This window comes from Pogona vitticeps, chromosome 1, assembly GCF_051106095.1.
Source record: "Pogona vitticeps strain Pit_001003342236 chromosome 1, PviZW2.1, whole genome shotgun sequence".
NCBI lineage: Eukaryota > Metazoa > Chordata > Lepidosauria > Squamata > Agamidae > Pogona > Pogona vitticeps.
The window spans coordinates 4212541-4223515 of NC_135783.1; the positions used below are offsets into that span (position 1 = coordinate 4212541).

The 10975-nt window shown below is 43.7% G+C and overlaps 1 long non-coding RNA gene across 1 annotated transcript; it reads right to left on the reverse strand.

Annotated features, from left to right (window-relative positions):
- Window positions 1-3643: 3643 nt before the first annotated feature.
- On the reverse strand, window positions 3644-8755 carry LOC144584750 (uncharacterized). Its single transcript, XR_013539182.1, has 2 exons — window positions 8465-8755; window positions 3644-4316 (listed from the first exon to the last, which is right to left on the reverse strand). It is a non-coding gene; the product is annotated as an uncharacterized LOC144584750 (long non-coding RNA).
- Window positions 8756-10975: the final 2220 nt, after the last annotated feature.

The following is a 10975-nucleotide window of genomic DNA, read 5'->3' on the forward strand; positions in this document are numbered from 1 at the left end:
CTCCTCCCGGGTCTCCACAAGGACGCAAGGCTTGGGAGACGCCTGCAAGCATTGGTGGGTTTCCTGGCACACCTCAACATGCGCGGCAGCAACCAGCGGCCACTCCAGAGGCTTCTGGGGGACGGCAGCAGCCTCCAAGATGGGGAGCGGAGCAGGACTCCGTCGCTTGGGGGGGGCCCTATTCACCGGGGGCAGCTCTGCTAGGGCCGTCTTAGCCCTACTCCGTCGGAGGATCTTCTGTTCACCACTTTCCATTTGGCCCTCGGTCCATTTCTTGACGCTGGTCCGGCTTTTGGACGGGCCGATGAGAAGGGAAGGGAGCGTCTCTGCAGGGGAAGGCATGGGTGGAGGGCAGGGGTGGCGGGGCCCTGGGCTTGACCGGCTGAGGGTTCCCTCCATCACTTGGCGCTTCCTGGTGATGTGCCACTCCAGCAGCTCCTGCTCCTTGTACGCGAGGAAACGGATCCTCCGCTGGCTGGAAGGGACAGCACCTCTGGAAGGACCTTCTCGTGAGGACGGGGCCCAGCTGCACAGGGAGATGACGGAGGTCAGTGATGCACGGGAAGGCCCAGGAGGGGGCCAGGCGTGGCGAGGCCCTGGGCTCCACTGGCCAAGGGTTTCTTCCTCCTCCACCGCCTGGCGCTTCCTTGTGACGTGCCATTCCAGGAGTTCCTGCTGCTTGTAGGCGAGGAAATGGATCCTCCGCCTGCCGGAAGGGAGAGGCCCTCTGGAAGCGCCTCTGGAAGCACCCCCTTCTTTGGATGACGGGGCCCAGCTGTAGAGGGAGATGATGGAGGTTGCTGATTCCCAGCGGGTGATCCTGCAAGGATGTTATGAAAAACAAAAGGGAAGGTGGGAATAATCTCATTAGATATTTCAAAGGCATTTGATTGGGTATTTATTTATTTATTTATTTATTATGCTAAAAATAACTGAAGATGAGTTGGCAAAATAGGATTAAAACATTTCGTAATGGAGATGAAAAGGCAAGGGTTTATATGAAGAAATGGTACAAATCTGTAAAACTAGGAGGGTTACGTCTTCCTAATTAAACATTATGCTTGTTGTTGTTGAGCCATTAAGTCATGTCCGACTCTTTGTGACCCCATGGACCAGAGCACGCCAGGCCCTCCTGTCTTCCACTGCCTCCCAGAATTGGGTCAAAGTCGTATTGGTAAATAACATTATGTTATATGCACTTAATATTATATCTCAGTCTAATAAATTCATATGGCTAAGTATAGGATTTCAGGAACTCTATCAGAACTCCAAGAATATTTTTTATACAACATGAATACAGTAGAAAGAATTGAAATGATATATTTTTTGAAAAAATATGTCTTTAATTTAACACTTTGCTTAAAACCAACATCTGGGCATACGATAACTTTGCTATAATTATTTAGGACGACAAAGAGTTAAAGAATATCACCTGTGGTGGCATTTTGGAAGCCCCCACCTGTGCTGCTTCTCTCGGTTGGCTGAAAGGTACAGCCTTGAAACCTCTATCACGGATGGGGGCGAACCACGCTGGCCGATCATGGAATCCATCGAGGTCTCTGATGAAAAGCGGGCAATCCTGCAGGGATTCGGAATGGGTTCAGAAGGAGAAAGAAAGCAAGTTAGGGCTTCTATTTTGTTATTCTTCTTATCACTGTTCTATATCATTAGGTCAAAAATGACCTCCAGTGACCCTAACAGGGCTTTCAAAGTTAATGAGGTATTGTGGAAGTAATTTTTTTTTTCAGTTCCACATCCCCACTGAGTTTCCACAGCCAAGTGGGCATTTGAAACCTGGAGAGGAGGAAGAAGGAAAAGGGTCGCCTACGGAAAATGCCGGAGGAGGAATACAACACGGTGGCAGCAAGGAGAGGCCCCCTCTGGAACTGCTGGGGCAGATTTTCGGCTTCCCGCTGGAGCCAGACGTCCCTAGCCTGGTCTCCTGGGCGTTTTGCGGCCTCCTCCACACTGACTCCACCTGGCATTGCTTTTTAAATGTGGTGACCACTGAGAATTTAGCGCCCAGGGCGACCACACCGTGGCTTCCCCACGTGACACCTATTTAGGATGACAAGGAGTTAAAGAAAAGTATTTCACCTATGATGGCATCTCGGAAGCCTCGGCCCTTTTGAAGAAGATTTAAAATCTTTCAAGGATGGGGGCGAACCATGCTGGCTGATCATAGAAAAAATGGAGGTCACCGATGATGAACAGCTGGCCATCCTGCAGGGATGGGGAATGAGTCCAGAAGGACAAATAAAGCAAGTTAGGGCTTGTATTTTGTTATTCTTCTTGTTGTTGTTCTATACAAAAAATTACCTCTAGTGACCCTAATAGGGCTGTAATGACCTCTAGTGACCCTAATAGGACTGTAATTCTATACCACCTTTCTCCTGGCAATGAGAACCAAATCAACTCACAAATCAAAAATTAAAAATAAGAACAGAAAAATTTATTAAACATGAAAATTTATTTATTTATTTATTTTATATCCCGCCTATCTAGTCAGTTAGAGATGGGATATTCGTATACGAATACAAATACGAAAATCCTGGACCCAATTGGCTGGGATCCCCAGTCCCCCTTCCCCGAGCCAACCTGTGCATTTACGGGTCGCTGCACAACACATGTGGCCACATCCCGCTCATCATGCCAATGTCAGATGAAACCTGGCTGGCTCTGCTCCATAAGTGGATGGGTTGGTTTGGGGAGACGGGACTGGGGATCCCAGTCAATTAGGTCTAGGATATTCACATTTGTTTTACAATCATCCCATCTCTAACACCTATGCGGTGTCATATCTACTCAGCCATCCAATCTCAATTTGTACCATTCCATAGGAGGTATAATTTCAACTGGAGGTGCAGTTACATTGCCAAAAACAACTGAGCTTGAATCAGATCTTGCATCATTAAAATTTCATAACTGTCGAATGAGCAAACAAATTCCAAAAATACAGTGGAAGAGGAAAATAATCCCGGTACTGAAAGGAGGCAAAGAACCACCAGACCCCAAAAGCTACAGACCAATCTCCCTACTTACACAAAGTGAACAAATGCCACTAAACCATCTAGCCCCTAAAACTGAACCTTTTCTAATTCCAGAAGAGGCAGGCTGTAGAGCTGGCAGGAGCTGCATGGCTCAAATCTAACCCAGCATATATAGAAGACGGCTTTGAAACACATAAAATAGCTGGAGAAGCTTTTGTCAACCTTACAGCACCCTATGATATTGCCTAGCATCAACTGCTGGTGAGAAAGCTCTACCTTCTTACTAAAGGTTATGGAGTAATAGAAATGGTGGCCATTCTACTTCCAGACCAAAGAGAATCAAACCACTGAAGAGACCACAGCTCTCCTGTTCCTGAATGTGCAGCTGGTACTTATCAATCCGGAATTCCTCTCCTCCACTGGCCTGTTTGTTTGCCTGAACCAGATCACTGAGGGTGTGACTCTATTTACAAATATTCCAGGATTGAGATTATCTGATTCACCTTCTTTTCCATTCACTACATATGAATCAAGCCAGAGTCCCCTTCCTTTCCCCCAACATCTATCGTCTGGGTGCAGCAGCAGCGACAGATGCAGGACAGCAGGAACACTGGCTACCATTTGAATCCTCTCTTCCCTGGTGCCTGAGTCTGCTTTCTTTCTTTCTTTCTTTCTTTCTTTCTTTCTTGCTTGCTTGCTTGCTTGCTTGCTTGCTTGCTTGCTTGCTTGCAACCTCCAACATATGACATCACAGAGGGTCTAAATGCAGTTTTCTCTCTGTCTAGTCGCACCCTGAGTCAACGTTGCTTGAATAAAGAGGTCTTCTAGTTCTACAATGGCTTAAGTTAAAATTAAACCGGGGTGAATGGTAACTATTTACGATGAAAACAGGATGTTAATGAAAATAATATTACCTGTGTTTAAAGATGTGCCTTTTCCGTTTCTGCCTGCTTTCAGCAATCGCCTTGAGGCAAGAGGGAATGGACTCGATGACATAGCCCTAAGAGAAAAAGAAGAGAAGAAATAGACTTACCGTAAGTATCATCAGGGCCTAGTTTGGTCCCTCCCAACCCCAGGATCTAATTTGGTCCCTGCCTTACCCAACGTTGCGAGCATCTCCAGAGGATCCAAAAAAGAGCAAATATGGACGCATAAAACCAGAGGATCATCATGATGATCACCTGGTCCTGGGTACCAAAATCACTTGCTCTGAAAGCCTGCCTCCAGGCTGGCAGATTTTTTAGGGCACCACTGCTGACATCATCCTTGCATCACAAATGCCCTTTGCACATTTTTGGCTCAAGGCTGTTGCTCCCCAGTTGACAACTGTTGGGGAAAATAAAAGGCTTTGGGACACTGAGACAAAATACAGAGAATAATCTTTATCTGTTTCTCTTAGGAAAAGGGTAAACAGGACATCCTAAGAAAACAAGAAATACTAAATTCTGTTGGTATTTGCATCAAGCATATCTAACATTTCACAAAGATATGCAAATTTCTCTTGCAGAGATCTTTTTCCAAGGCATCTATCCATTTTTCTCTCTCTCTGAAATAGGTAATTTAATGATCTGTTTCGAGTACAGTACATTGGTTCCTTTATTGTTTGCAGTTTTTTTATGTTGTAAGCCGCCTAGAGTGGTCGAAATGATTAGATAGGCGGGATATAAATACAATAAATAAATAAAATAAATAAAGTTTTTCACAGAATCTATATCTTTCTGGAAGTTTGCTTTTATTAATCCTATCTGGTCGTCTTACAGAGGTTGTTGTTTCTGCTACCCTTGGTCAAGTTTCTGCTTCCCCTTCTGTTCTGATAACATCTTCAGAAGATGGACCTGCATTTCTTGTCCTGTATATTATGATTAAACATCATCATTCGTGATTTTTGCCAATTAATCATTAATCCTGTTATTTCCCCAATTTTTTTCTAAATGGTTTTTGATATTATCCATACTCTCTAGTGGGTTTTTAATAGTCAATAGCAAACAAATTAATTTTAATTATATCATTTTTTTCCTATTCCTTGAATGGATTCATCATTTCTTACTGCATTAGCCAACAATTCTATAACCATACAAAACAATATTGGTGAAAGTGGACAGCCTTGTCTTGTACCTCAGCCTTTTCTGTTAAACCAACATTAACGATTACTTCTTTTTTTAAAATAATTTTTATTTTTTGACATTAACTATTACTTCTGAAGTATTGTCTGAGTATAATTGATCTATAACCCCTCTAAATTTTTTTTACCAAACCCCCGGTTCTCTGAGGTAAAATTTAACCAGCAGAGTTGGGACAACAGTAAAAAACAAAAGAAGGCCAGCCTGGTGCCTCCTCTTGATTAGCACGGCCTAGTTCTCAGAACCAGATGAACCTTGAGGAAAAGTTTAACAGATCTCCTCAGAATGAGAGAAGGACTTACAAATGCGGCAAGTCTGATCATTTACAATTCAATTGTATGGAAAACAAAAATAAAAATAGGAAAGGTGATAATCAGACCAAGATTAGAATGTAGACTGATCTTTTCCCGTCCTCTGCCCACTGTTGAGTTTTCCAAATTTGCTGGCATATTGAGTGTAGCACCTTAACAGCATCATCTTTTAAGATTTTAAATAGTTAGACTGGAATGCCATCACCTCCACTGGCCTTGTTGTTAGCCATGCTTTCTAAGGCCCACTTAGGGGCCAGGATGTCTGGCTCAAGGTCAGCAACTACATTGTCTGGTTGGTCCGGGATATTTATTTATTTATTGGACTTATATACCGCCCCATAGCGCTACAAGCACTCTCCGGGCGGTTTACAATTTAATTATACAGGCTACACATTGCCCCCCCCCCAGCAAGCTGGGTACTCATTTTACCGACCTCGGAAGGATGGAAGGCTGAGTCAACCTTGAGCCGGCTACCTGGGATTTGAACCCCAGGTCGTGAGCACAGTTTTAGCTGCAGTACAGCGTTTTAACCACTCCTCTATGTATTCTTGCCACCTCTTCTTGATGTCTTCTGCTTCTGTGAGGTCCCTACCCTTTTTGTCCTTTATCATGCCCATCTTTGCGCAAAATGTTCCAGCTAATTTTAAGGACAGATGGAGAAGGGAGATTGCCCCCCCCTTCACAGAAAGAAGTTGTTTCATGACCTGTACCAGAAGGCAATAACTGGATACCACGCTCTGTTTTATGGTGAACAGCCCTCTACCTCCCACCCCAGAAGATCTGTAGCCAATAGCTTCAGGAAAGGTATAGCAGGGAGCAAGCAAAATGCAACCAAATGGTGCAAAATAAAATTTAAAACAGTAATTCTTAGAAAAAAACAAGAATTTTACATAATTGCTCCTGATCACTTGGGTCACTGATAACTCAGGTCGGTCATAAAACCGAGAAAAGACTGCAGCCAAAATATCTGAAGGAGGATAAGACTTAGAAAGATAGCTTTGAAGGAATGAGAAAATATCTTCAGAAGTAAGATGTGTTGCTGGAGACCGAGACCAAGGACATCCGTATGATGGTATTCCCCATTAATATCTATGGATGTAAAAGCTGGATATTAAAGGAGCCGCATGGCGCACTGATTAAACTGCCAAAATTGTGCTCATGACCTGAGGTTCAATCCCAGGTAGCTGGCTTGAGGTTGACTCAGCCTTGCAAGGTTGGTACATTGAGTACCCAGCCCCCCCCGGGGGGGGAAGGAATGTATAGCCTGCTTAATTAAATTGTAAACTGCTCAGAGGGTGCTTTAAGCATTATGGGGTGGTATATAAGCAGCGTGTTTTTTAAAAAGCTGATGGGAAAAAATTGTTCAGAATATGGACAGCTTTACCGATCTCATGGACCACAAGAGAGTGGCCCCTAAGTGGGTGCTGGATCAAATAAAGCCTCGGATCTCTAGAGAAGTGAAAATGGATGGATGGAGACTTTTATACTCCAGAAGTACCAAAACTCACACAAAATGACAGCAATGTTGAAAAAAAAAACAAGACAAGTAGGAAAAGAGGAAGACCGAATCTAAAAGCCATGGCCTTTCCTTCTGAGGTCATGAATTCACCGAGCACATAACTTGGAATTGATGTGATGATGCACAACAACAGTTGTGAACCGCTTTTGTCCCATAATAATAGTGTCAGAATACAGCAGGGGTCAGGGAACTTTTTTACCTTTTACCCCACAAAAAATTTATATACACCGACATTACCCCCTTGATTCGAAAGGAAGGAAATCATACATTATGTGAATTAAAAATATTATTGAATCTACACAGGCTGTGTACCGAACTAGCAGGATGCACCAAATTTGATAAAGATATGCACTATTCTTGCTGGAACACATTGCACTCCAGCCATGGTGTGGTATAGGGAGTAGTAAGCTGTCCAATGTGCCTAGCAAGTTGCATTAAATTTTTGCTAGCTTGCAGAGGATCATTAGTGGCTGCCAGAGTGGTGCTAGCAATGACATGCTTTCTAGAGACAGCCAAAGCAGAATTGGGGGTGTGTGTGTGTTTCCCTACCACTTTAATCATTCTATGTGTGGTGTGCAAAAAGGAACAAACCAGGCTAAAGGTCATGTCACCCACCCTGGTGCCACAGACCAATATCAAAGGACCAGTGTGCTTTTTTTATCATCATCAATGGAAAACTCAGCAGTGGTCAGAAGATTGGAAAAGATCAGTCTACATCCCAGTCCCAAAGAAGGGCAGTGCCAAAGAATGCTCCAACTACCGTACAATTGCACTCATTTCACACACTAGCAAGGTTATGCTCAAAATCCTCCAAGGCAGACTTCAGCAGTACATGGATCGAGAACTCCCACAAGTACAAACTGGATTTTGAAGGGGCAGAGGAACTAGAGACCAAATTGCTAACATGCGCTGGATTATGGAGAAAGCCAGAGTTCCAGAAAAACATCTACTTCTGCTTCATTGACTATGCAAAAGCATGGCAGAAAGTGAGGAGGAATTAAAGAACCTCTTAATGCGGGTGAAAGAGGAGAGTGCAAAAAATGGTCTGAAACTCAACATCAAAAAAACTAAGATCATGGCCACTGGTCCCATTACCTCCTGGCAAATAGAAGGGGAAGAGATGGAGGCAGTGACAGATTTCACTTTCTTGGGCTCCATGATCACTGCAGATGGAGACAGCAGCCACAAAATTCAAAGATGCCTGCCTCTTGGGAGGAAAGCGATGATAAACCTAGACAGCACCTTAAAAAGCCACCCTCCCCCCTTAATTCAGTTTCACTTTTGCTTGCCACCCTGTTCATTTTCAGTTCTGAGTAGTCTCTCTCTCTCTCTCTCTCTCTCTCTCTCTCTCTCTCTCTCTCTCTCTCTCTCACACACACACACACACACACACACACACACACACACACACACACACACACACACACACACACACACACACACACACACACACACACACACACACACACAAACCTCCATTTTGTACATTTAAATAAGCTTGACGAAGTCCTAGGTCTCTCGCACCTTTCTTTCTTCCCTCTTTCCCTTGCTTGCTTCTTTCCCTCCTGCTGCTTCTTTGCAGTCACTTCCCGAGGAAGCAGTCATTCAGAAGCCCCAGATTGGCTGATTGCCCGGGGGCTAATCCCCAGCTGCATCCAATTAGGCTTATCTCTCAGATCTCTCTAACAGAAGGGAGCATTTAGGAGCTCCCTGCTGCAAGGAAGGAAGTAACTCAATTAAAGCTTTGGCTCCAGAGGGTGGGGGTGGATGGAAGGGAGGGGGGTAGCAGCCTGCTCATTACCCCCAGGATTTTCACTTTTACCCCAAATGGGGTAATTTACCCCTGTTCTCCGACCCATGGAATACAGCAATATATCAACAAAAACTCAACAGCATGCAGTGATTTCCAGACGGTATTGGATGCCATATTCCCAGAAGCCCTTAGGCAGCACGGCCAATAACAAAGGATTCTGTGGAACTGCAGCCCACTATCATCTGTGAGCCTGCAGGCGGAGAAAGTCACACAAACTTTGTAAAGTGGGTTGGGGTGTGGAGATGCTGCCCTTTCTAAATCTGTTTTCTAGGTGGTCGACTAGGCGGCTGGACTGCAGTGGCCAGCATTTCTCCCTGTTGAGTACATTGCCTAGGACTATTTATTATTTTTAATATAGAAATTATTGGAAAATTGTATTTCTTTAGAAATAGAAACAAGCAAACAAACAAACAAAGTAAAAAGCCAACAAAATACAAAAAAACAAAATCAATAGTATCACGTCCATCCTCATTGTCACTTTCATTGTTGGATCCCTCGCTACTTATCCATTTCGATTCGGTAGCACACCTTGATACCCTAAAACATACAATGCACTGAGTGATAGACACGGAAACTTTCTAAGAGAAGCCCCTTCTAAATCAGTTTTCTAGGTGGTAGATGTTAAAGCAGTGTTCTCCTGTCAGTATATATCCTCTGACAAATTAAAAACGAGACAAAGGTTGGAAGAGTACATGCTTTACCGTCTTTTACCATCTCTGTGTCAAAGGTTTAGGCAGCAGCTGAAGGGAAATACATGTATCTGAGACTTAGTCACGCCATAGACAATGTTGGGTTAGCAAAGTCAATTTTCTAATTTTTCAGCCATCTTTTGAACAGGATGCATTCAAAAAAGGTTACCACAATCAAAGTACAGAGTACTTTGTAGAGTCAGAATACAGCAATATATCAACAAAAACTCAACAGCATGCAGTGATTTCCAGACGGTATTGGATGCCATACTCCCAGAAGCCCTTAGGCAGCATGGCCAATAACAAAGGATTCTGTGACCTGCAGCCCACTATCATCTGTGAGCCTGCAGGTGGAGAAAGTCACACAAACTTTGTAAAGTGGGTTGGGGTGTGGAGATGCTGCCCTTTCTAAATCTGTTTTCTAGGTGGTCGACGAGGCGGCTGGACTGCAGTGGCCAGCATTTCTCCCCGTTGAGTACATTGCCTAGGACTGATGGGCGCGGTACTGCAAAAACATGCATAGGGTCTATTATTGCTGTAAGTTTGTTTTGTCAGAACTGGGTAATGTTGCCTTGTGAGGCTTTTTTTTTTTGGCAAGAGTAGTAGAGTCATTTCAGAGATAGGGGATAAAATTGGGATGTTGTCCATTTGGGTTTGAACATGGAACCTATCCTCAGATGTCATCACTCCAGGTGTAATATACCATGTTTCTCAAAAAGTAAGGGTCTTATATTAATTTTTGCTCTAAAATATGCATTAGGGCTTATTTTCAGGGGATGTTTTTTCATGTACAACCATCTACGTTTATTCAAATGCTGTTGTGTCATCTTCTGGTTGCTGCACAAGGGTGGAGGGCGGGGTTTCACTTCACTGAGGCTTATTTTGGGGGGTAGGGCTTATATGACGCGCATCCTGAAAAATCATACTAGGACTTATTTTGAGGTTAGCTCTTATTTTCGGGAAAGCGATATATAAAGAATTTTGTACTGATACTTTTACCTGGCTGTTTAATGAACAAATAAATAAATAAATATTTTAGCCACATGCCTTATTACCTGCATCTGTTTTGTTGATGCCAGAAATTTTACTCTTAAGCAGAGAGCTTGCATGGATGGACTGTGCCAAGGGCTTGTGCCGTAAGTGGAAACATGGAAGGGCTTTGAGTTCATAAATAACTAACTTCAGATAAGAGGAGTGGGGGGGGGGGGGAGAAGAGCTACACGTCAGTCCTGGAGGTCATGATTTGAGTAGAGGTTTGGAAGACCCTCCTTCAAATCCTAGAGACCCAAACCTAGGCAGCATAAAATCTAGAGCAACTGACGGCTACCTGCGTTCCTGTACAGTGATATTGCTGAAGAAATTGAGCTCAGCTAATATATTCTGCCAGCTGCCCTCAGACTTTAAAAAACTCAACGGCTGACCTCTCGTCTTCCCCAGCTTTCCATGACTTGTTTTCTCCTTAGATAATTTAACAAAACAGTTAGTTATCTGGTTATAGCGCTGAGAGGAGCGGGATTTCGGTATAACAAAATG